A 27,757-nucleotide genomic window follows, 5' to 3' on the forward strand; every position below is an offset into this window, starting at 1 on the left:
TGCTTATTTAGTCCATAAAGGATATGAAGTCAGTGATGTGGTGCTAATAGAAAATATATGTGTAACAGGACCCAGATGCTGCAATCTCCTAAGCAGCCTGGTAACATTGTGAGTATTGGCTAAAATAAGTCTACATTATGCACAAATCCTGCTGTGCTAATTGACATTTCCTTTACAGACTTCACAAACTGTCAGAAGACTATACGCAAAGCAACTGGAGAGACAGATAGAGCTGGCGGACATTAAAATTAAAAAATTAAAAAATTGAGATTAAATTCCGGACACTCAGGAAACTGGACCTGGAAATCCAGAAACTAGAAAGAGAAGTGAGTATTTCAGTGCACACAGTAACTATAACTGCAATACAGTGTTTTAATCTTTGTTGCTTTTGCTCTCTCTATTCCAGGATCCCAGCAACCAAGACAAATGAGGACTGCCAAATTAAAAAAAAATTCAACTGGAAAACATTGTGGTGTCCTTCCTTTTTCATGAATGTGAAGTTGCTCTTATCAAGAAGGCCAGCTCCATCCTGGGATGCCCTCTTGATCCAGTGCAGGTGGTGGGAGACAGCAGGATTATGGACAAGCTGTCATTGCTGCTGGTGAAGGAGTCCCACCCCCTGCAGGACACCATCACCGCACTGGTCAGCTCCTTCAGCGACAGACTGATACACCCAAAGTGTGTGAAGGAGAGGTATCACAGGTCCTTCCTTCCTGCTGCTGTCAGACTCTACAACCAGCACTGCTCCCAGTAGACCTTACTGTGCACTGTGCAATACAAAACTCTGCACATATCCACATACTTTCTGGTTTGCACTAATTGGACAATTTTTAATACCCATATTTATTATTTATCGTTTGTAAATAAAAATACCAAACTGTTTATACTTACACTGTCCATATTATAAATACTATGTCACATTGTAAATACCAAGTTCATATTGTAGATACTATGTATATACGAGTTAAATTCTATTTCTTATCTCTTATTATATTGTTTATTTTTTACTTTCTATTATTGTTTAAGTGTGATACTGTCCTTTGGCTGCTGTGACTAAGAAATTTCCCCATTTGCGGGACAAATAAAGGAATTCTGATTCTGATTCTGATTCTGAAGTAGAATTTAAAAGATAACCACCAATGCTAAACAAAATGCACACACGGCAAACAGTAACATTTGACAAGCAGTCTTCATTAGCATAGCAATATAACACTTGGCCTGAGTAATAATACTACCACTTGAATCAATATAAAAAGACTGTTGCAATTACAAACAGCCAACAGATTTAAATGAAATGAAAATATGTACTATTTTAATGCAGGATAATTCAAATGATGCAACATACTTAGAAAGACCATGGACATGCTGTAAAACACATTAATTCCTCACAGGATTGACGGTGGAAATACAGGTGAATAAGTAAGGGATAATGTATAGTTTGGAGGTTGTTATGGAGAAATAAACCCCGACAGGTTGTATGGAACCATGTAATAACTAGAATTATTACACAGCTCTATTGAATGCTGCTCTCTGATTGGTCCATCGCTGCGTTCTACGGTCTGTTATTTCTGTATAATGACCGTCGTCAAGTATAACAGACCGTTGCTAGGGACGGCGCTCTGATCCGCCCTGGCAACATATTAGCCTTTTAAAAATTGATTATTTACGTAATATTAGTTTCAATATATTTGGTGAAAATGAAACCTTGGAGTCATGGTTATTGTCTGACGAAATGATGGAGAAGAAGGCTGGAGAAAAAACAGAAAACTCAGAGGCACGGAAAGGAAAGGATTTTATGAGACACAAGATCCTGAATCACAAGGAAATAGATGACATAGAAGAGCAAAGGCATGAAATTAACACAAAACGGAGCACATCATGGGCCTTGACACTATTTAAGGACTGGCTAATTGAGAAGAAGATGACAACAGATTTGGATAAGTACGGGGCAGAAAACCTCAACCAGGTGCTGCGGTCATTTTATCCGTCAGTCCAAAACTCCAACGGAGAAACGTACTCCGTTGCCAGCTACATGGCAATCAGGGCTGGTATATGTCGACACTTCTCAAAGTTTGACATAATGAACAGCGCTACCTTCAAATCCAGTAATGGGGTATTTAAATCAGTTATTAAAAAACTCCGTAAAAACGGGAAGGACAGCAGTCACCATCATCCCCCGATCTCAGCGACAGATATGGAGCTTCTCAGGTCCTCAGCAGTGCTGTCTCCGCATACAGCTGTCGGGCTGGTCCAAAAAGTGTGGTTTGATGTCCAGTTGCATTTGGCAAGGCGAGGGAGAGAGGGCAATCGAGACTTGAAAAGAGACTCTTTTGTTTTGAGGCAGGATGATAAGGGCCATGAATATATTTCTCTCGCCCATAACGCTGAGACAAAAAACCATAAAGATCCAAATGATCCATGTAAAGAAAATTACAGAGGTTTCATCTTCGCTGAGCCTGACAACCCAAACTGCCCCGTTGCCAGTTTTAAAAAATATCTGTCTCTTTGCCCTCCTGACGCAAAAGCGTTTTATCTTCAGCCGACCAGCAGCTACTGAACAGGCAAGCAGTGTGGTTTTCCCGGGAACCGATGGGGCACAATTTCCTAGGCCAAATGATGAGCAAACTAAGCAAGACAGCTGGACTTTCAATGTGTTACACCAACCACAGCATAAGAAGTACCGCTGTCCAGCTCCTCTCTCACGCCGGCCTTGAAAGTCGTCAGATCATGTCTGTGACTGGACACAGGTGTGAGAGCAGCCTCAAGAGCTTCTGGACGCCGTCCACCACGGACCGGGAGAAATGGAGCAATATCCTGTCTTCCAATAAAAGCAATAGTAGGTTTAGCACATCACTCTGGTAAAGCGCTGGCATACGACTCGCTGTCAAATGACTTTTTTTTTTTTTTTGTTACAGGTATGTCAGCCTCGGAGCCACAGCCAAATGAGAGCTGCACGTTTAACATCCCAAGAGATGTCCCATTCACACTATCTAACTTTACCATCAACGGCAACGTCCAGTTCAATATAAATAATAAATAAAAACTTTACCGACCAATCCTTGTCGCTGATGAATCATGGGTGATTATTTATTACACGGCTCTATTGAATGCTGCTCTCAGGCCCAGAAAGTGAAAGTTAAAACTTCCATACAACCTGTCAGGGTTTATTTCTCCATAACAACCTCCGAACTATACATTATCCCTTACTTAATCTTAGCCTGGCTGTTAGCCTGGTCTGGAGCAGGCTAGCTGCAGAGAATAAATCACCATAGTAACTTGGCAGAGTTAAGTTTGACCTGCTTTCATGCAACCGACTTGAGGCTAAATTTAGCCAGGATAACCAACATATCCCGGCTTAATCCCTTATCTTGGTTTTGTGCAATACCCCTCTGGAAACAGCCAGCTTGGCTCTGTCCAAAGTTAAAAATAAACTTACCAGCATGTCCAAAGCTTATCAATTAACACATTAGATCCATTTCAGTTAAGCCATACACCATCAGAAATGTAAAAGCAATTATTGTCAATTTTTGGTTGTGTGGTATGGTTCTCCTGATCTCATGGGGAGTGTTTGTTGATAAGTTGCTCTTCTCTGTTGTCTTGACTAGGTTTATAAAGCCAACAGTGTCCATATAATCAGCAGCAAGGTAGAAATATAGGATGTTATTCGACTACAAAGGGCTCCATTTTTGCAAGTGCATTGTGTCCAGATGTGTGAACCTCTGTCCTGTATGTCTTTATGTGAATTTACATATCTGTACCTCCCATTGTCCCTCATCTTTCCTGCTGCTTCCTCCTCCTCCCTATCCTCCCTCCATCTCTCCCTGAGCTCCTGTCTTCGTCTAGACAGAGACAAGGAGAGGTCGTCCACCACAGGTGAGGATGAGGATGAGGAGGAGTCAGTGCAGTCCAGCCAGTCTGCAGCAGAGGATCGTGGGTATCCGTCCTGCAGTAAGGAGCCTGGAAACATGAACTTCCAGTAGGAGTCACCTTTGAAGAGATAGATGGAGCCTGGAGAAGAGGGAGAGAAGTTTTCACAACCAACAACTGCATGGGTTTTTTTTTTTTTAACGTTTTGCAGCTCTCCATAACAGATGTTAATGTATTCTGTTTAACAGTGACAAACAGCTTCAAAGTGCTTGTACATCCCACTTCCACCCTTTCTTAAATCTCCTGATTAATCTTCTATGCAACTATGTCATACATTTTGCCATGCGGTCTGGTACGTGCATTTACAAAAAGAAAGCACAAATTGCAACCATACACTACAATTTCTTTGTCATTCATATGTTCAATCCAGTAGTTGTTTCTGATTGGTCAGTTCTTAAACTCGATAATAATACTGTAAATTATCATTGCCATATTCATTTAAAACCTTGGTTATGCTTAAGGTCATTTACAGTTTTTGTGAAACTAGATTTAAGCAAAACTAAATTTAAACCTGCAATAACTGATTTTTTGGCCACTTGTGGAACAGAAACAAGTTGTGAACACAAACACTGACATAGCATCACCAAACTTGTTAGTAAGAAGTTGCATATTCTCCGACACGTTCTCACTCTAAACTCGTCAAATACAGCTTAGTCAGTGGCCTCGAGCTTCAAACTATGATGCTCTACCTACCCCTCTAGTGTCAGTTTTGCACGTAAAGGGCTCTGCGGTAAAGTTAGCAATAATACATAATACGCAATGTTCAATTAGACTTTCAAAATGAAGTTTGCATACAAACAGTTCGAGTTTGAATACACCTTCTGGTGCTACTTGGACACGTCATCAGTGAAGGACCCGGGATCATAGGGTGTTTCAGGTCTTTAATCTTCATACACCCTCGCCCGGGCGACCCAGCCAGGGGTGATCAGTCCCCGGCTTGTGTCCAAGTGGCGTGTTGCTCCACGGATCCCCCCTACGGATCCACAGCCACCTCGAGGCCCTCTCTGCGGCCTCAAGGATGTTCTTGATGGCTCTCTTCGATTGCAGTCCTTTCACTCCCAGGAGTTTGAGGGTTTGCGGAAGTGAGTAGCCAGCGAAGCCTCGGCACCCGACCTCGACTGGCTGGCAGTGGGTTTTCCAACCGTTGTACCGGCACTCTGCGCTGAGCTCTGCATACTTGGCCCTCTTCCGCTCGTTGGCCTCTTCAGTCCGGTCTTCCCAGGGGACAGTCAGTTCCAGGATGACCACTTGCTTGTTGGACTCTGATGTTAGTACCATGTCTGGGCGGAGAGCAGTGGTTGTGATGTTCTCTGGGAACTTGAGCTGTCTTCCGAGGTCGACTTGAAGCTGCCAATCACGAGCGGTAGAGAGGAGCCCCCCTGTAGAGCTAGGCTGGTGATGTTGTGCCTTTTGCCCCGCTCTAATGAAGGTGATTGACTGTTTGGGGGCTGCCTGGGTCTTGCTGTGCTGGATTGCTGTGCAGATGGAGTCCGCCAAAGCTCTTAGCACTTGGTCATGGCACCAGCGGTACCGCCCCTCCTCTAGCGCTTTCGAGCAACTGCTTAAAATGTGCTCCAGGGTGCCCCTCTTGTGACACAGCTTGCATTCGGGAGTGTCTATTAGGCCCCAGGTGTGCAGGTTGGCCGGGCTTGGGAGGACGTCATAAACTGATTGGACGAAAAACTTGATGCGAGATGGTTCTGCTTTCCAGAGCTCTGCCCAGGTGATATTGCGGGGATCTGCATGCTCCCACCTGGTCCATGCTCCTTGTTTGGACATGCTGACCATCTTGCTGTAGCGTTCTTCCTCCACCTCTGCTCGTATCTCGTCCTGGATCAGTTGGCGCTTTTCCTTTCCACAGGCTAGATTGTAACGTGGCTTGGGGAAGCAACCGAGACCTGCTCGTCCCATTGCCACAGAGCCCACCAGCGTTTTATGCCTCAGTCGCGCTTCGGCTTTGGTGACGGCCTCTTGCAGCTGCCACTTCCTCCCAGTCTTCACAAGGATTCCTGCTGACGTGACTTTGGCGCCTGTGGAGTCCCTGTACATCAACACCTCTCTGGAGCGGGTGACTTTAAACTCCTCTGTTAAGCCACTAAACATATTGTCATTAATTAATGTTGTCAAGCAGTCGCAGTTTGGTTTGGTTTAGGCTCCAAAACTACTTGATTAGGTTTAGCAAAAGATCACACTTTGGGTTAAAATAACTTAATTCAGTCTCGTAACTCATGTAACATAATTGTAAGTTAAGTCATTTATGTACATTAACTTACTTACGTAACATCATTTTAAAACAAATTTGTCTTTACTTTTGGTCACAAACAGGACGCAAACTCTTGTCTACGGTGGGAAAATTCTGTGTATGACCTATCCAACCACCTGACTCAGACTTTTCTAGCTCTTTATTCTACTGCACTGGAGGGGCATTTCAATAAGTGACAGGCAACTACAGTGTCAACCCTAGAAGCGTAAGGCCACTAATCAGGCTACTTTATTTGATGTATTGGGAGTGAAAACGGGCTAGCATTTACACTTCTAGAAATTACAGAACAAAATTATCATTCATTTGGAGTTTGGAGTGTGTGTGTGTGTGTGTGTGTGTGTGTGTGTGTGTGCGTGTATGTGTGTGACCTAATGAATTTAAAGCTATGGTCTACGATCTGAGTAAGATTTGAAAAAAGCACCCCCCCCAACAGCTCCTTAATCCCTCCCCTCCAAGCTCGTATCGCTCTCCCCTCGGGGCCTCCCGCGACACTCCCCCTCCCGCAACAAGCAACATGAGCAACAAGGGTTAGGGGTTAGGGTTAGGGTTAGGGTTACCCTTATGACAGATAAGACCACACAAATACACACATCGTAACACGTATATGATAATCCATCATATTGATTTAGCAAAGGCTTCATTGAAAACAAATGGACAAGACCGGGAGGAGGGTTAGCAAAACAGTTGAGTAGTGACCGGGCAAGAGGTTGTTATGGAGAAAAAAATCCGGACAGGATGAATAATACATTTTATTTCATAGGTGCCTTTCTGTCACTCAAGGACACCTTACAGTAAATAAGAGACAATGCACAGTACACAATAGAATAAAATAAGTTAAAAATAAAAATAAAATAAATAAATAAAAAAGAAAGCCACAAAAGTACACAAGAGTAAAAACAGTTAAAATGGACCGGAAATTCAGTTAAAGGGAAAAGGCAATCTTAAACAGGTGTGTTTTGAGTCGGGACTTGAAATGTGATAGTGTACTGATGTTCCTTATTTCAGGTGGCAGAGAGTTCCAGAGCCAGGGGAGCAGAGCGGCTGACTCTTAAAGGATAACTACCGTTTTTTATAACCTGGACCTTATTTCTAGCATAAAATACGATGCTTTATTAACCCAGATAACTTTGGTGTCATTTGGCGTCATTCAGATGAAATTAGATCCAGTGGAGCGCCGCGTATATCCATATAATGCGAGTGATCCGGGGTGAGTAGATGATCATATTTCATGCTAGAAATAAGGTCCAGGTTGTAAAAAATGCTAGTTATCCTTTAACCTGTGGGGAGGGGGAAACGGAGCAGTTATCAATGATGAAGGGGAAACTGTCGGTTTTGGAAAGTGTTGATTGTGTGCCAATGAGAAGAATCTCAGTTTTGTCAGAGTTGAGTTTTAGTAGATTTGAAGTGAACCAGAATTTTATTTCAGTTAAGCAGTCGGTAAGGGAGAAGGGAGGTTTGAAGTGGGCTTGCTGGCGAGGTAGAGCTGGGTGTCATCTGCGTAGCAGTGAAAAGTGATGTTATGTTTGCGTAAGATATTGCCAAGGGGAAGGAGATAAATGATAAAGAGGAGGGGCCCCAGGACAGAGCCCTGAGGCACACCTGAGGTGACAGGGGAAGGTTGGGATGTGAAGGTTTTTAGCTGGATGAACTGAGTGCGACAGGAGAGATATGATTTGAACCAGTTTAGAGGAGTATGAGTGATGCCGAGGGAGGATAGTCTCTTGAGGAGGTCGGTGTGACAGATGGTGTCAAAGGCTGCACTGAGGTCGGGGCGGATGAGAATGGAGAGTAAACCAGAATCAGCTGCCATGACGAGGTCGTTGGTTATTTTTATGGGTGCAGTTTCTGTGCTATGGAGAGGGCGGAAACCAGACTGGAACTGTTCGTACAGGTTGTTGTTGGATAAATGAGAATGGAGTTGAATTGCTATTGTTTTTTCAGGAATCTTGGAAATGAAGGGGAGATTAGAGATTGAACGTAGGTTATTGAAGTTTGTGGGATCTGCACCGGGTTTTTTCAAAATTGGGGTAATTGCAGCAGTCTTGAATGGTGTAGGCACAGTTCCAGTGGAGAGAGGGGAGTATCCAGGAGGATGGCAGAGATGAGAGGGACCAGGGAAGGGAGGCAGGCTTTGACCAGAACTGTGGGGAAAGGGCTCAGCTGACAGGTGGATTGCTTGGACTCGCGGATAAGATCTGACATTTCTGAGGTGGTGGGGAGCTGGAAGGAGGAGAAAGAGTGGGTAGGAGGAGGAAGTTCGGATACAACTTTGAGGGTGGTTTGTGAGCTGAGATGTTGGTGGATCATCTGGATTTTGTGACTGAGGAATGACATGATGGAGTTACAGAAAGCAGTTGAACAGAGGTGAGATGGTAGAGACTCAGGGGCTTGGGGCTTCTTGTACAGTGAGAACAGTGACTTGGTGTTACCTTTGTTGGAACAGATTATGCCAATGTAATAATTGGATTTGGTTTGGGTAATGCAGTTCTTGTAATGTAACATATGATTTTTGTAAATGTCTGTGAATATGAAGTCCAGTTTTCCTGTATAGCCACTCGAGTTGTCGTCCTTTGGCTTTCATGAGTCGAAGTTTGGGGGTAATCCAGGTAGCGGAAAGGGAGAAGGAGACAGATCTGTTTTTTAGCGGAGCAAGGGAGTTGAGTATGTGTTGGAGTCCAGTGTTATAGTGTGAAACCAGCTGTTCGAGGGTAACTGAGTTGTGAGTGGCCATGAGGGAGTCGATGCTGGAGGAGAGGGAATCTAAGTTAATGTCCTTAATATTGCGAAAAGAAATGAGACGGGGGAGCTTGGTTGTGGAGAGAGGGAGTTTTACATTAAATGAGAGGAGGAAATGGTCGGTTATGGGGAGTTCAACTGCAGTAAGATCAGAAGGGGAAACACCAGAGCAGCAGATTAAGTCCAGAATGTGACCCTTGGAGTGAGTGGGGGTATCGGTGTGCTGTTGAAATCCAAAACTGTCGAGGCAGGATGTAAAGTCTTTGGTAAGTGGGTTGTTGTTATTGTCTATGTGAATGTTAAAATCTCCCAGTACTATGTTGTTTGGTGAAAGCATGCTAGCGGTCATCAGGGGACATATCACGGAGGAGGTAAAGTCCGCTAAATTTGTTGCCATCCAAGCGGATGAGACCACCAACGTGTCAACACAGACGCAGCTGGTGCTTGTGTTGATATACATCGACTCAAACCATGCAGTGCAGGAGCCTTTCTTTGAGTTTCTGCCTGTTATGGATGCAACATCTGAGTCGATTGCTAGCGTGCTTCTGGACAGACTGAACAGAAGTCTGTTCATGGCTGCCTTCTGCAGCTGTTTTAAGAGATAGACTGATGATCCCAGGCCACACAACACAAACTGCCTCCAACGGGCATCTCTGTGAATTTGTTTACATCACGTGACATCGGTAATGACGTCGAGTCTTTGTCTTCATCATGGATCAAAGTAAAAGACCAAAGAATGCTGTTAGAGTAATGAGAGTGACAAAACATAAAACACAACTACAAAGATACAAAGGTTCCTGCCCTCACCATCACTGTCTGTAGTGATGCCACTGACTCCCTTGTTCAGCAGCTGAGTCCAGGTGTCTTCTAGTTTCTGTTCCTCAGCACCTCCGATGTCCCTCCATACGGGGCCCTCCTCTGGGTCCCAGACCAGGCCCAACCTCCCTGTTGCTGCCTCTTGCTCTTCCTCGTCATCTGCTCTGGCTAAGTTTACCCCCATCCTGAGGGCAGACAGGGGCTAGGGATAACCTTCTTGCAGGGACAGATCCCTGAATAGCCAGAACTGGGAACCTGCAGCAAGACACGACACGAGCTGATCTGTTTGCTGATTCCCTCCACTTTTGGTGAATGGCCAATGATATAACTGTGGAAGATGTGTTGAGTTGATGCAGATGGTTTGACATAAGTTAAACCTTTTTGTCTGTTTGGAGTCCATAAACTGTATGTCGTCTCTAACAAATCAAGTGAATGAATGATTAATAGATTCATTCACACTTTAAATGAGCGAGTTCCAGATGTATGGGATATGATCTAAAATAAGGTAACAGTCATACTATGTTTTACATTATTGGATATACCACTAATAAAGATGATTGCATGATCTGAATGTCTCTCCACCACAGCGTGAAGACGAGGTAGGTCAGGTGGCAGACCCCTCCACAACCTCCGGATAGAAGCCCCGCGACCTGATACCAAGCCGCCACTATTGACTCGCCACATCATCAGACCTGGAGGGATGAGAAACATGAGAGGAACATAAGAGGAAGATGGAAGTGATAATGCTATAAGTAGTTATTAATGTATATTTTCTAAGTTTACATTCTTAACAAGTCAGTTTCTGGTGTATTCAGACCTTTGAAGAAGAAAGTCTCTCCTCGGATCCGTGCTACGGCATCAAAACTTGTGTTACAGCGATCTATGGAAGGGCTGCAGGAAGAAAACACACAGGGAGACTTAGTTTGAAGAGCTTCACGCCTTCATTTGGTGGGGTTAATATCACAGATTACCTTTAACACCGAAGGACAACTACTACTACTACTACTACTACTACTAGGATAATTAAGACTATCTCATGCAGTGCTTTGTTAACTCACAAATTCATCAACAACATTTTTTCTCATAACAAAGATGAGACATCAACTACGGAAGCGTATTGCATTCACTTGAGTAATTTATTTTTTGGTCTGTTTTTCTGAGTAATTTTTTTTTGGTCTGTTTTTCTGAGTAATTTTTTTTTGGTTTGTTTCTTTTTTCTGTTTTTCTGACTAATTATTTTTCCTGTTTTTCAGAGTAATTTATTTTCTGTTTTTCATGGTAATTTTTTTCTGTTTTTTGTGGTAATTTTTTTCTGTTTTTCGGAGTAATTTTTTTCCCTGAATTATCGCGATACTTCGAACTCCCGCGAGAACCTCCAAACTGCCATATCTGTCCAACTGATCTGGAGTAATGTACTATGTACATTACTATGTACTATGTATATGTCTATACATTTCTAGCAGATCTGAATGGGCTTTCCTTCTGAACAACCGCAAAAGTCCTCATTCAGGGGGGGCGACCCCAATTCCGACGGACCGCCATTCCGACCAGGTTATGGTTAAGGTTAGGGTTTCAGGTTCGGAATGGCGATCTTTTTTCAAAAAAGGGCCGGCATTCCGAAACATGAAAGTGAACGTTCGGAATGGCGACTTGTCACCATCCTCAGGTGCCTGTATAAAGTTGACAAACTAATGGTAATACCATCTATATGATTTAAAGACAGGACTATCTCCCAGTGTCTAAAACCCAGACCAAAGTAAAACTTGATTCAATTAAACAAGTCGGTCATGTTTGTCTCCATTATCGAGCTTTCAATAAAGGAATGAATGCGTCTATTGTTTCAAATGCTCTCTAAACTCAGAAAAAAATTACTCTGAAAAACAGAAAAAAAATTACTCCGAAAAACAGACCAAAAAAAAAATTACTCTTAAAAACAGACCAAAAAAAAATTACTCAGAAAAACAGAATTACTCCGAAAAACAAACCAAAAAAAAAAATTACTCAAGTGAATGCAATACGCTTCCGTAATCAACAACATGAAACAGACTTAAATTCGTAATTTTTTTGAGGTAACATTTCAATAAGCCAAATAGTGTTAATGTTTTATAATGTTGTCACATTTTTACTTTAGCCAAATAAGTTACAAAAGGCAATGATGTAACCTTATGTATTAGTAGCATGATTATATCAAATTTGATGCCTCTTCACTCTGATCTCTCTGTCTATTGCTAATTATCTTGTGTGGCCTGCCCTCTTCCAGGTCACCAAGGAGGTTGTGTGGCTCAGGCACCACTTGGTGATGCCTCGGCCTGCTCAGTCGTCTCCTGGATCCACACAATTTACATATATTATAATTTGTATCAGATAATCTGTCAATGCAACTTGTAAACTGTGGTTTTGTTGTTCTTTTCTGTACACGTGACATCTATTGCATGTCCTGGGAGAGGGATCCCTCCTATGTGGCTCTTCCTGAGGTTTCTTCCATCTTCTTTTACCCCTGTTAAAAGTTGTTTTTTTTTCCATCAACAAGGAAAGTTTTTCTTCACTCGAAACGAGGGTCTAAGGACAGAGGATGTCATTCGCTGTACAGATTGTTAAGCCCATTGAGGCAATGTGATTGTGATTGTGGGGTATATAAATAAAAAATTATTTGATTAGATTATGTTGAGAGGAGACAGTCTGTTGTTGATGTCCACTGTCTTTACTATAGATGTCTGCTGTTAAGAGGCTGAAGGCTGAAAAATGAAGCCAATGGAGAAGTATCAAAAACCACAGTTCCAAATGTGAGTCAATCCCCATAAGAGCCCATATTTAAATGCCCTTTACGTCTTGTACAAAAGATGGTTTTGGTCTCCATAGCTAATTTCCCCCTTCATGACAACTGTATAGGTTATAAATAATTATGGGAGTGGCCGCTTTGAGTGACGGCTAGCTACAAGGTATCTGCTTAGCTTCAACTCAGCTTATTCCAGTCACTGATTTTGACCTCTGATCCGTGTTTGTAGTGTTAATGCCTTTTGGAGAATTTTTAATGCAAATATCAGACATATAATATTGGAGACTGTGTGGTTAATTAGACTAACAGACTGGACTGGAGGGACTAATGCTGGTGTTTTGCATTAACAAACACCCTGGTGAGCTCTGGAGGGGACAGCCATTGGCAGAGCCCAGAGCTTCTGCAGCAATAAACATCTGGAGTCAAGGACAGCATAGAGTTTGTTTTTTAAACTTTTTGAGATCAAAAAGTGGATTTATCTTCACTCTTGCTTCTCAATCTGTCTGCAGAAATGAGCCACAGAGGTACTGAAATCCACTGTAATGAATTGTAATTATTTCTTACTTGACAGCTGAATGGAGGGGAATATACTTTACTTTGTGAACATACAGAGAAGAAATGGGGAAGAAAGACACTGCAGGATAACAGTGAGAAAACAGAGACAATGGTGAGTGCTGCCTTTCGTCACAAAGCTCACATTAAACTGAACACACCCTCAGTGCCAGTTGTTGCTCGCTATCTTGCAACTAGTAAGGTATTCTGTCTGTTTAGAGCAAAAAAACCCACAGTCAAAATTCATTTTTCTTTATGTGTGGGCATTAACGCTTGATAGCAATAGCTAGCTTGATAGCTTGCAGCTAGGTGAGCTACATCTCCAACCACGCTCTGACTCTTTTCTCATTTCCAATTAGCAGAGTAAGGCGGAGTCAGGGAGAGAACAGCACAGCCTTCGAGAAGATAGAGGCCAATTTGACGAAGAGAATACAGTACCATGGTGGTTTTCTTGCCAGGTTTGGCACCCAGCAACCCAGGGCTGAGTCAGCAATGGTTGCTTACTGAGCTAACAACAACTAACTTCATTTAGCAGCAGTTGGGGCTTACTTTAGCAACAAAGCTGCCGGTATGTCAAATAGTAAACTACATAAATCACCTTGTTACTGTAACTGGCCTCGGTCATCATTCTCAGAGGTCGTGCATGGCCCAGGACCGGAGGTGTTCATTGAGAAGCTGCTGGTTATCACTTTTGACAGCAGTTCCAGAGCTGCTCATGGCAAGTAGAGGAAGTAGTGGGAAAACCAGCAAAGTTGTTTTCTCCATAAAACATGACCTAGTTTCACCTAAATCCTGAATAAAGTTATAAAGTTGTTTTTGTACAGTTATTTGGGATTTTTCGGTCACGAGCAATATGCTCCTCTGGCAACATTCTTCTTTTTATACATCCATGACAGCATCATAAAATAAAGAAAGTAATTAATATACGCCCCTGAGTGCAGGATGATTCATCAACATTTTTAATGAGTTTCCAGGAAGGAACTCTAAAATGCAATTGAAAACACCAACAAAATGGCTTGTGGACTTGAAAATTGATTCAAATTAAAATGAAGTATCTGCTTATGTAACATATCTTGTGAGTCATACCCATGACTATGATGGTGGCTGTTGTATTGTGAGAGTTCAGGTGTAATGTTCCTTTTATAATGACGTAACCTCCTGTAGAGCATTCTGGGAGATAGATAAATAAACATCGGAGTGAGCTGAAAGTGTCCGAGTCCGTCCGAGTGTGTCTGAGACTAATTATTAATCTAGAGTGACATAACATGGTGTCAGAAGTGCCCCACAGCGAGTAACACTAATAAACAAGACGAGCTACTCGACTGGAGAACTCACGGAGCGTCCATTCTCCAGCTAACTGTCAGCCGGTAAGAGGCTAGGCTAACAAGCTAATTACCATTGGCGCCAGTTAGAGCCTTTCTCGCTCAGCAAAATGGAGCAGTTCCAGGTAATCCCGCCACCAAAGTTTGATTTTACAAAGCCGGAAGAGTGGCCGAAGTGGATTCGCCGCTTTGAGAGGTACAGAATCGTCTCAGGGCTAGAACTGAAGGCAGATGAAAATCAAGTTAATACGCTGATTTACACGATGGGCGACGAGGCAGAGGATGTTCTGACTGCGCTGAATCTGTCGGAAGAGGAGGCGGGTGATTACGAGACGCTGAGAGACAGGCTGGATTCACATTTCGTAGTGAGAAGAAACGTGATTTTTGAACGAGCAAAGTTCAACCAAAGACAACAAGAGGTCGGAGAAACCGCAGACTGTTTCATCACAGCCTTGCATAGCTTAGCGGAGCGGAATAACAGCCAGTATCTGGTTGTAATAGATTACTTCTCAAGATACGTCGAAGTCGCCAAGCTGAGAATCACCACAGCAGCCGCAGTAATTGAACAGTTCAAATCAATATTTGCACGGCACGGCATACCAGCTGAAGTCAGGACGGATAATGGGCCTCAGTTTTCAGCGGCTGCGTTTCACCAGTTTGCCTCCGAGTGGGGTTTTGTTCATACTACCTCCAGCCCCAGATATCCTCAGAGCAATGGCGAAGCAGAACGAGCGGTGAGAACAGTGAAGAGCCTCTTGCAAAAGAGTAAAGACCCTTATCTGGCTCTCATGGCATATCGTGCTACGCCGCTAGGCAACGGACATAGCCCCTCAGAGCTAGTGATGGGAAGAAAACTCCGTACCACCGTGCCTGTCCTCCCCTCTTGCCTCAACCCAGGATGGACAGATGTCACACAACTGAGAGAGAGAGAACAAGAGGAGAGGGAGAAACAGTGGAGGAGGTTTAACACCAGACACGGAGCTCGTGACCAGGCCATACTGAACCCGGGAGACCGTATCTGGGTAAGAGACATAAAGGAGAAAGGGACAGTGACAGCGAGAGCAGGGACACCACGGTCTTACTTAATCGAGACCCCCAGAGGGACCCTCCGCCGCAACCGTGGTCATCTTATTACTTTACCAGAAGCTGGGGCCGAACCTGTGGACTCACCAAGCCCTGTCCCACCAGAGGACAGTGCACCAGCTCCTGTTCCAGCTCCACAAGCTTCTACACCTCCAAGAAGGCGGTATCCCACCAGAGAGAGACACCTCCCGAGTTACCTTAAAGACTTTGAACTGAAATAGATAGAAGGTGCTTGGGTGTCTGAGTGAACAGCACGGGGCAGAATAAATCCCCTCACTCAGCGGAAGGAATAGGTAGTCCACCCCACCTTCCTAGTTAGAGAAAAAAAAAAGAGAAAAGTTCAACTGAATATATGTTAAATGTTGAGTTAAATGTTTTGACAGAGCACAGACAGAGAAAGTGTTGTTTCTGTTTTATTTACTGTCTTTATTATTGTTATTGTTACAGGCTAAAATAATTTCTGAATAATTTCAAAGATTGAATGAACAAGATGTGATTTAACTAATGGTTACACAGATATGATTAATCCACAGAGTTCAACTGTGATGACGTTAATAATAACATTGGTAATGTACTTAGAAAGGGGGATGTATTGTGAGAGTTCAGGTGTAATGTTCCTTTTATAATGACGTAACCTCCTGTAGAGCATTCTGGGAGATAGATAAATAAACATCGGAGTGAGCTGAAAGTGTCCGAGTCCGTCCGAGTGTGTCTGAGACTAATTATTAATCTAGAGTGACATAACAGCTGTGGCCTCTGTGGTGTAACTGAGGCTCTGGGGCAGGCTGAGGAGCATCAGTGGCCAGCAGCTGGTTCCTTTTACCTAAATCAAAAAACAAATCAATTAAAACCCTAATGACAAACCAATAAGCAGCTAGATCCACTTGACATTAATAATAAAGCATTAATTATGCAGGCAGAAAAGATAAAGTACAAGTGTTTGAGGTAGTGGCTGTCCACTCAGTTCATAAAAATATGCATCCAAAGATCATCAAGCTCATAAGAGAGTGTGTAGACAATAATTCAAACACTTGTGGTTTATCTTTACTGACTACAGTTGTGATCATCATAAGCACATCCTCAATGAAGGATATCGATATCTTCATTCTTGGTATCTGGCTGTTTGTCACTGCAAAGAGACAAACTCTGAGCTAATTCTGCAGGCAACAAGACTGCTGAAAAGAAGGTATTTGATCATAAACCAGGGTATTGGACAACTTAAAAATGCAACCTCATATAGTGCTAGATAAAATGGATACCATTAAGGATCACTCAAGGTCCATCTAATAGTTACCAAGATTTTTTTGTCTGGACCAAAGTTGTGGCCCAACCGCATAATTACCCCTTGCACATCTCATTATTGCTGAAGTTATCACCTATGAATAAATTCATCAGCACTGGAGAAAAAAAGTGCAGGTTTTTGATTAAGAGAAGTAGACTTTGAAATGATTGCTGCCCACAGCCATGACCATCCAACCTGACCAGCCAGACTGCCCCAGGGACAAAGAGGAGGGATCCAGGATAAGTGTCATGCTAAAGGCTCATTTATGCTTGGATACACATACAGTTATGGGCAGAGCCTTCTGTGTTCATTTTGTCTGTATTTCTGCATGTTTTCTGAAAGCTTACAGATACAGATTAACGGAGTAGTACCTCCGGTAGTTGTGGGGGTGCAGTGTAGCACTGTAGCTAATAGTTCAAATGAGACATGACCACAGGCCTAGAGGAAAAAGTTTAATAATGGCAGAACTTTTTGAGGAGCGGTTATGTGAGTTGGTGAGAAGATTTAAACCTTCTTTATGATGTTACTTCACCTGGGCTCAGAGACAAACAGCTACTACCGAACAGCTGGGAGATGACTGGACAGGAATTAAGTGTGAGTTGAATGGGTGGCGAAGGAAAAGTGGATGTCCCTGTGAGACTGATTTGACTCTGAACGGCGCCCTCTGGTGGTTGTATTGCTTAACATCCATGCTAACATGAAGGATGCATGAAGTATGTGGGCAGTGTTAGTTAAATCCTTTGAAACAGATACATCTATTTTTGTGCGTAAAGGGAGTATAAATGAGCCTTAAGCCTGCTTGGATTTAAGGCTGGATCTGCACTTCATGTTTATGTATATGATTAACTGTATATCTGTTCTGTGCTTGTATAACATGAAGGAGTTACAAACTTTCAATCCTGTGTTGTATAATAAATTATCTTGAATCCTGAACTGTGAAACAGCAGCCTTAAAGCCAAGTGGGAGGATGTATTAAAAGCAAAAAAGCAGCTGCTTGATCCTCATGCTGATGCATTTTACCAGAAGTTTGTATTTCAATGCAGACAGCTGTCTGTCTCAGGAACTTTTCATGGGCTGGAGGAAGCATGCATGACATTATGGACAGGCAAAATGGATTAAGAATGGCTATTTTTAAATAACAATGCAGTCACACAATTCATCACAGAGAATTTCCTGATTTTGACCTTTTGATTCTTTACAATGCAAGGCTTTCACATGAACATCTGAGCATAATGTGTCAGATAATGACAACAAATGACACTTCTGTATTTCCTCTATAACACACCAGAGGTCATGCAACTGGTTCACAGTTGTTCTCATTCATTCATAAAAGCTTAAAGGATAACTACCGTTTTTTACAACCTGGACCTTATTTCTAGCAAAATATATGATCATTTACTCACCCAGATAACTTTGGTGTCATTTGGAGTCTTTCGGACGAAATTAGATCCAGTGTAGCGCCGGTATATCCATATAATGCGAGTGACGGGGCACCGAAACACAGCCTCTATATAACGCATTATCTTCCACGAAACTAGTTCATTTCACCAATATTTTGTCATGATACGCTAGTACTATTCCCCTCTGAGTCCGGGCTTGTCTGTTATCAACATCCGGGGTCAAACTAGCAGTAGCAGCTACAGGTAAACAAGCCGGCTGTCGCGGGTGCGAGCGCAGCTCAGAGATGGCATCTTCCAGGTCAGAGGTAGTAGGTCAACCTACAGACCCCGGATGTTGACAACAGACGAGCCCGGACTCAGAGGGGAATAGCACTAGCGTATCGTAACAAAATATTGGTGAAATGAACTAGCTTCGTGGCAGATAATGCAGAAAATAAAAAAATAAATAAAACACACAGTAACGACAGTAATGACAATACTGTTATTTTTAACATGAAGACAAACAATCACTAGTAGGTCCAGCATGCTAGTAGCAGAACAACATAGCAACTTTGCCTTATGGCAAACTGATCAGCGGGGGTTCCCAACACGTCATACACATGGACCATGGAGTGACTCCCACACCGCCGCAAAAAACTGTGGCGTTTCACCGCACCACCATCTGCTTGCTATGCGCGTGTAGCATATGCTACAGTTACAAAAAAGAGTCACTAGATGGCAGGTACCCTCTTTGACTTCTCTTCTTTTGTTTACAGTTAGTTTCCAATTGACTGGTGAACAAGTTATTGTTACATTTATATTGTTAATAAATTATTTAAATTTGACAATAAGACCTTAATCTTGGGAAATAAGAATTTAAAAAATTAAATGAGATATCATGGCATAAAACCAATGATCCTAGACTAGACTAGTCTAAAAATGGCATTGCCATTTGTACTAAAAGAAAAAAAACAACAAAAAAGATTGAGAATTGAAGCGAATCGTGACCTTAAAATCGAAAATCAAATCGAATTGAGGATTTGGAGAACTGTGACATCCCTATTCATAAGTGTCTAGAAACTGTATTTCAAATCGCTATTCTATTTGATGTTCTGACAATAAAATACCAGTCAAAAAGTTTGGACACACCTTCTCATTCAATGGTTCTTGAATTTTTTCTTACAAAAAGCACCATTAAAGGAAATTAAAATAGTCCTTATTAGGAAAATCATAATAATAATAATTACCCAAAAAGTGTGTTTTTCAACTTCAAAGCTATATTAACCAAGATCTGTGGCACAAAATTTTGTTATGCAGGACCAAATAACTTGATTGAACTATGTTAATACTACACAGAACCTAAAGCAAGCAACAACTTTTTAAATGAATGCATGTTGCCAAGTTTCCTTAGTATCTCCCTGTATCTGATGTTCAGGACAAATTTTAACCCGATCCAGTGAAAAATTAGTGATTAGTGAGGCTGAGAACATGCATACAAAGAATCACAAGAATGCTGAAAGGGCCAAACTTCAAAAATTTGTTTTGTTGATTTTTATTATTGTTTTTATATAATTGCTTTTATATGATTTATAATTTACAGCTTAGGTATAGCCAGACAAGAGTATAAATTCTGCAAAACGCTGGGTTATATTGAATGACTAAATGACTTTTTTTATCTTTTATGTTTAAGATGGGAAAGATTGTTAATGTTCCATAGAGGAAGCAGAGGCTGGGGACTCGGGCGTTGATCCATGCATCACCCAAGCTGAAGTCACTGAGGTAGTTCGGAAGCTGCCCAGTGGCAAAGCACCGGGGGTGGATGAGATCCACCCTGACTACCTCAAGTCTCTGGATGTTGTGGGGCTGTCTTGGCTGACACATCTCTGTAACATTGCATGACAGTCGGGGACAGTGCCTCTGGACTGGCAGACCGGGGTGGTGGTCCCTCTATTCAAAAAGGGGGACCAAAGGGTGTGTTCCAACTATCGGGGGATCACACTCCTCAGCCTCCCTGGTAAAGTCTATTCCAGGGTACTGGAGAGGAGAATTCGGCCGATAGTCGAACCTCGGATTCAGGAAGAACAATGCGGCTTTCGTCCTGGCCATGGAACACTTGACCAGCTCTATACCCTCCGCAGGGTGCTCGAGGGTTCATGGGAGTTTGCCCAACCAGTCCACATGTGTTTTGTGGACTTGGAGGAGGCATTCGACCGTGTCCCTCGTGGCATTCTGTGGGAGGTGCTTCCGGAGTACGGGGTCGGGGGCCCTCTGCTAAGGGCTGTACGACCGGAGCAGTCTGGTTCGCATTGCCGGCAGTAAGTCTGGCCTGTTTCCAGTGGATGTTGGACTCCGGCAGGGCTGCCCTTTGTCACTGGTTCTGTTCATTATTTTTATGGACAGAATTTCTAGGCGCAGTCATGGGCTGGAGGGATCTGGTTCGGGAGCCACAGGATTTCATCCCTGCTTTTTGCGGACGATGTTGTCTTGTTGGCTCCTTCTAGCCAGGACCTCCAGCATGTCCTGGGGCGGTTTGCAGCCGAGTGTGAAGCAGCTGGGATGAGAATCAGCACCTCCAAGTCCGAGGCCATGGTTCTCGACCGGAAAAAGGTGGCTTGCCCCCTCCGGGTTGGGGGAGAGTTCCTGCCTCAAGTGGAGGAGTTCAAGTATCTTGGGGTCTTGTTCACGAGTGAAGGAAGGATGGAGCGTGAGATTGACAGGCGGATCGGTGCGGCGGCCGCAGTAATGCGGTCATTGTATCGGTCTGTTGTGGTGAAGAGAGAGCTGAGCCATAAGGCGAAGCTCTCGATTTACCGGTCAATCTACGTTCCTACCCTCACCTATGGTCACGAACTTTGTGTCGTGACCGAAAGAATAAGATCCCGGATACAAGCGGCCGAAATGAGTTTCCTTCGCAGAAATGAGTTTCCTTCACCCTATCTCTCCCTTAGAGATAGGGTGAGGAGCTCTGCCACACGGGAGGAGCCCGAGGAAGACCCAGGACATGTTGGAGTGACTATGTCACCCGGCTGGCTTGGGAACGCCTTGGGATCCTCCAGGAGGAGCTGGAGGAAGCGGGGAGAGGGAAGTCTGGGCGTCCCTGCTCAGGCAGCTGCCCCCGCGACCCGGCCCCGGTTAAGCGGTAGAGAATGGATGGATGGATGAAGATTGTTAATGTTGATTTTTCTTTAAGTTGAATGTTAATGTTCAACTTTATTATTTACCCATATGACACAATCTCTGGTTTGAAAGCAGATGAACAAATAAATATGGCATTAATTCCGAAAGGGTACAATGGTGCTAGAGGAATTGTTAAGGACTAACCCTAACCCTCAGTGTCCACAAAGCAGGGTTTGGAGAAGGGAGGAGGGAATCGGGTCAAGGGAACAGGCAGTGGCATGTTTAGACGTAACTAGTGTGTGAACATCTTCAGAGGAGAGAGGGCTGAAGCAGGTAAGGCCATGAGAGGTGAGGGTTTGGGGAGATGCTTTCTGGATGGGCATAGGAGTAAATGAGGAGCTGATGTATTTTACTTTTTTTGGTAAAGTAAGTTGCAAAGTCATCAGCAGTGAGGGAGGAAGGAGGGGGAGGAGTAAGAGGGGTTAGGAGGGAGGAGAACATGGAGAATAATTTCCCGGAGTTGGAGGCAGAGGAGTTGATCTTTAACAGCAACTAGGTTGTTAGCTCTGAGGTTGTTGTTGTTTCCCGTAGTGATGGGGACTTTGAAAATGGTAACAAGCAGAAAGCAGAAGGAGAAGAGAATGCTTCCTGAAATAGTCAGCCAATAGCAGCCTCAAACCTACACTCTACATCTGGTGAGTCAGACTATTTGAAGATAAACTGTGCAGAAGTTTTCTTAACATGTTTCCACCTGGCTGTCTGAAGGTCCACTTCTCCTCTGCATCCAGATGAATCCCTCCGGCCCGGTCAGGGTCTGATGGGAAAAACGCATGGCCAACTGCACCACCTGCTCCATCAAAGGGATAGTCATCACCGTGGTAACCATGAAGGAAATCTACCTGTAGGTCAACTGCCTCTGGACTGCCCACCTAAAGACAAGGAATAATAGAAAAGAGGGGTTTGATGGTGATCTTCAGGGCACACAAAGTGTGTACAGCTATAGGTACTTGTGCTCAGATACTGACCTGAGTTTTTTACCAGCCCTCTCCCTTATGTCGTAAATGCAACATCAGGTAATTGTACCCACCTCATGGAACTCCAGTGGTGTTGGCTCTGCCCACAATTTTAAAGCATAGAAGATCAGGATGTGGATCGTTTCCCGGGACAGATGGGGAGAGGACAGGTATGAACGCAATCTAAAAATGTAACAGAATGTGTTTTTGTGTGTAAGAGAGAGACAAAGGGAATGATCATACCAAGTTAGAGATAACTTGAAGCACATAACTCTATTCACTATTTCAATTAAAAAATTGAAAATAAATAAATATGTTTGTTCCAGTTAACCAGATTAAAATCATTACAAAAAATTTATTTTATCAAACCTCCAGTTGATGTTCCTGCGTGTCCACATGGTTATTGTCCTTCTCCTTCTCTTCATGTTTCCCCCGTTCCCCCTCGCTAGCCAGTGATTTGGATGGTTCATCTTGATCAGGTAGGGAGCAGCGTGGACTGTTCATCAACGCCATTGTCTCCTCATCTGAACACACCAAAGCACAGAAGACCAGAGATGACTCAAGGAGTCACATATAGAATGGAAGATACAAGAAAGAGTAGCCTAAATTGTTGGGTCTCACAGAAAAGCATACAGCTTTTCACAGCTGCCATCTATAATCCTCACCAAAGACTCCAGTGTCTTTGAGGCCTGCAAACCTCTGCATTACCCTTACAGCTTTAGTGACAGCTGTCCAGGCCTGGAGCTGACCCATGGAGAGGTCTGAGGGTGGGAGGTAGCCATACTTCATCAACCAATCCTATGAACACAGAAGAGTAGATTGTCAATTTGAACTGGGTCTCGAAAAGCATTAGTTTCAGGATCATTGTATTAGACTGCACTAGTGTTAGCTATTTAGGTGTGCCCAATAAACTAGCTAGGAACTGTGTGTATATTCATACAGTAGGTTACAGTTTGACCACTAGTCAAACAAAGTTCTTCTATTTTTAATATAATACTTATTTTTTTTCTTAAAAATTATAATATCATCTTAACAGTATGAGTGAAAAGTTGAATGTTTGAAAAAAGCAATACAAAGTGCTGTATCGTAGGCAACTGGACTTGTTTCAGTTTCACCTCTCATCCAAGAGGCTTCTTCAGTTCTATCTAACTGGAGGGGAGTTGCAGGCTTTTAAACTCTGTGAGGGTGTGTCCTTACAGATGGTTTAGGGTTCTGATGACCCCCAGCTTGTGCTTCAGTGGGTGGTGAGAGTCGAACAGCAAGTATTGATCTGTGTGTATAGGTTTTCTGTACACCTCAATGTTGAGGCTTCTGTTTTCTTCAGTGTGACTGCACAGTCCATGAAGGACGGACTGTCCCCTCTGACATCTTCCCGTGTAAACTTGATATTATTGTCCACAGCATTTAGATGTTCAGTGAGGGCTTCCGCTTCCCTTGCTCCAGTTGCCTACAATACAGCACTTAGAATTACCATGACCTGGATGACTGAGAACCTTCATCAACCTGTTTTAGGCACAGCTGTTTCACTGAAAACAATACAACAATCACTCTTATCTCCAGGCACAACTTATATTTAACTGTGATGTTGTTCTTGTCTTTTTCGCCCAAAAATCTAAATTATGGGAATATTTCAACAGAGTTAATGCTGTCATCTCTGCCATCTTGCTACATTGAATTAGCTAGCAACGCATGTGCACTCACGCAGCTGTAGGTTTACCTTCAGCTGGCCATCAGCGTCTCTGCTAAGCAGCAGGAGACAAACAGAAACAGTGCAAATGCTTCAGGGATTTAATTTTATTTTTGTGACGACAAAATGAAAGGAAAAGACAGCAATTTTTCCAGTAACAGATTACTTTTATGAAAAACTAACAAAATAACGGATTACTTGAATGGCAGAACTAACCTGTAACATTACCTATTGCAACAAAAAAGTAATCTAAGTACTGAGTACTTTGTAACAAGTTACCCCCAACACTGGTAATCAAATGTATTTTATTTTTTGTCCTTGTGTGTCCACACTTCCCTGGGTTAACTGGTAGTCTGATGTACAACCAGAGAGAGGGAGGGAGCTCAGTGGCTTACTATGAATTTACTGTTTAATCAGACTACAAAATAGACAAGAGTTGGCTATCTAGCATGGTATTTCCTAACTGTATGTTCAGTGGCTAACTGGGCTTTGCTTGTGATTTTCTCAGAGTTGTTTAAAAAAAAACTCTGAACACTGAAAAAAAAACACTGAAAAAAGACAGACATGATGGAAAACTCGGAAGATTGTTATTGAAAAACACATCAAACTCCCCCAAAAATATCAAAATAGAATTAAATAATTTTTAATGTCTATGTTTTATTTTTCAATGCAATTATTTTCAGTGCCATATTTGTTTCAGTTCCAAAAAACTTGTTCATCTACAAATCTTTCAATGCAAATGTGTCCTTTGTTAGTTCTGGTATTGTTTTGATGACAAATTTCATTTTCATTCGATGCTAAAATTCACTGTCACTGTTCTTGCTCCATATAGGTCACTCTAACTGATGTATTTGAAAATGTGCATTCCTTGGCCCTCATAAATACTCATGCTGTTTATTTTACCACTAGTTCGGTACTCTCATCTTCAGTGGGTGACATTGATGAAGAGGAAGGTGTGGGGGTGACATCAGCAGTGCAGGGTGTTTGCATCCATCCATTGCTCAGGCACAGAAGAAGATTCCACATCTCCATCTTGGCTGCATGTTTGAAATATTCACAAAGGAAAAATCTTCAATGCCACTCGTAAATCCACTGGGGTCAGAGATGGTGCTTTCATCCATACAGAGAAAAATCCAACAACACTGACAGTTAAATATGTGGAAGCACATTGCAATTGCAGCTGCAATTGCTGAAAAAATACAGCAATGAAAATGACTAAGTTAAAGTGTAACTCTCGCCAAAATGCAACCTAGGCTTTTTTTGTGAATGTACCCGAGTCAAACCTTCGTGTAAAAGCATAATTACGACGAAATAGCCACTTTTAAGATTTACCATAGTTTCATTTTTGGGTCAAAATCATTTTCAATTGCGTGCTAGGGGCAGCTGTATGGTAGCATCAAAATCGCTTTTTTTAAAACACTAAGAAGACTCGACACAACATGAAACTTTGCTCGTAGTATCACCAGGGTCTCTACACATGAACACGAGCATTGAGAACATTGTTTGTGTACACAGAGTTTACTAAAAAGAAGGTTTTTGAACAAGTCACGCTAGCAGTCGCTTGCTCCGCTCGTCGCCGTCCTGCCAGTCGAGATGCGTCGATCCCCAAGTGCGGCGTAACATGGAGCTTTCTCCTCCATGTTATGCCGCACTCGGGGATCAACGCATCTCACAATTGAAAATAATTTTGACCCGAAAACGAAACTACAGTAAATCTTAAAAGTGGCTTTTTCGTCGTAATTATACTTTTACATGACGGTTTGACTCAGGTACATTCACAAAAAAAGCCTAGGTTGCATTTTGGCGAGAGTTACACTTTAAAGTTTGAAAATGTAGCATAAACTGAGGCTTATATTTTTAGTACAAGAACATGTTAAAATGGCATTATTTAACAATATGTTTTGCATTCCCTCACAATATTTTGCGCATTGCCTCACAATACCGCGCATTCCCTTGCAATATGTTTTACGTTAGTTTGCAATACCTTAACATTTTCCTCACAATTCTTTTTCCTTTCCCAAGCCTAGAATATAAGTTCTCCTTTTTATTATCCTCATGTTTCATGTCTTGTTTTTCCTGTTTTACTTCCTGTCACTCCTATATTGTCTCTCTCAGTTTCCCACTTCCTGCCCTCCTGTGATTCCTGCCTGTGTGATTACCAGCCCCATCTTAATGTGTAAAGTATTTATTGCAAGTCTGAAGTCGGAATTTCCGAGCCGGTATTCCTGACTAAAAGCGTCCCAGTTCATCTGCTCGGAAAATCATGGCCGCTCAGTGCAAACGGGTGTGTTACTGCAAAAGTCTGCAAACTTTGCAGGCAGCTACAGCAGCTGATTTAACATTTAAGGACACTTAACACTTAAAAAGACAGAAGGAGGCGGCTGCTAATGCATACTCTCAAAGACTCCTGCTGAGCACAGATCCACTGAATGAAAGTGAAAATGACAACTAAAAAGTAGTATTTACAGGTCGTTTTTTTCCGAGTTCTACGTGCAATGGAACGCATCACTATTGTCTGTGTTCCATTCCCTCTGTGACAGTTGTCTTGTTCCCCCATGACAGCATTCCAGCCCTTGACTTTGTGTGAGTTGTTTTTGTGAGTTTAGTGATATGATGATAGCCTCCCTTTCGACCAAGCCTCTGCTTATGCCACTGCCTGATCTGATTGACTTCCTGTGTACGGACCCTTGTATAATAAATGGACAGTGATTTTTCTCTTCTATGTTTGTGTCTGCACCTGTGGTTCAGTCTTGACATTTTTTTTTTGTGTCATCTTAGAGATTTTCCTCACCAGAAAATCAACAGATTTATGCCTATTCCTTTTTCTGATAAGTAGCCATGAAAATAATGACTGATCTATGTCAAGTGAAGGTGGAAGTATTGTTAGATTGTTATGGCACCACAGCACTTCATAGGGGGGTTTATGATTGAATGTTGAAAATGGCTAACTTTGACAAAAGCAGTGGTTTGTAGCCTGTCTTTTGCGCAACTGCTGGTGCCTTTTATATATGTATATATATATATATATATATGGTACTTTTGTATTAGTATGTCATCTGTCTGGTACCATGTAAAACTGTCGTCTGTATATACTGTATACTGTGTATTTACTTTTAACGTGACATTTAAAAAACAAAGGGACTTTGTGAGCAGTTATTTTACCCTAAGGCAGAATTGTCCTGTCATCATAGATGGGCTACAGAACAGGGGGCAATTGTAACAATTTTTGGTTTTGATGTCATAACTCAGAAACAATTTGAACTAGTTGGTCACAGCACTCTGGTGCTGTGCCACCCTTTAGAAGACTGTTAAATTAACCACTTTGTATCTGCCCAGTAAAGTGTTGTCAACTCTTTGGTCATCCACAGTGTGCTCTCACACCCGATATATTCATCCAGAACCTACAAAAGGAACAGGAAAACTGCTACGTACTACGGTAAGCGTGTTGCGTCATTTCCTGTTGTTGTGTTACTGATAGTGATAGCGTACCTGTGCTGCTCCGGCTCGTCCGAGCAGATTGTTGTTATTTTCCTTACTGCAGCGGCCGAATTCCCGCTTACAATTAAGCACGTACTAGTCCACTAAAGCATTCAACAGTACTCTGTGTTTATAGCTTAGTCGCTAAACTTACTGCTGTTTGTAGCTCTCTTAGCTCTGCTAGCTAATCTATCGTATCCTAGCTTAGCCGCTATCAGCTAGCGATGGCTTCTCTCTCTCCCTTTCGCTCTCCTCTTTTCTCTTGCTCGGTGTGCCAGATGTTTAGTTACACCTCTGCCTCCCTCAGTGATACTGGTACATGTACTA

General features: G+C 42.6%; 1 pseudogene across 1 annotated transcript; it reads right to left on the reverse strand.

Moving 5' to 3' along the window:
• Nucleotides 1-412: 412 nt before the first annotated feature.
• Nucleotides 413-27,739, reverse strand: LOC311257492 (matrix metalloproteinase-17-like; annotated as a pseudogene). Its single transcript, XR_014624886.1, has 13 exons — nt 27,443-27,739; nt 24,857-24,990; nt 22,932-23,064; nt 22,636-22,790; nt 22,341-22,449; nt 21,944-22,182; nt 20,202-20,259; nt 19,976-20,083; nt 15,563-15,786; nt 10,560-10,633; nt 10,285-10,434; nt 9,734-9,997; nt 413-4,008 (listed from the first exon to the last, which is right to left on the reverse strand). The product of XR_014624886.1 is annotated as a matrix metalloproteinase-17-like (transcript).
• Between the last annotated feature and the right edge of the window lie 18 nt (nt 27,740-27,757).

Source organism: Pagrus pagrus (assembly GCF_965226575.1).
Source record: "Pagrus pagrus genome assembly, chromosome: 5".
NCBI classification, from domain to species: Eukaryota; Metazoa; Chordata; class Actinopteri; order Spariformes; family Sparidae; genus Pagrus; species Pagrus pagrus.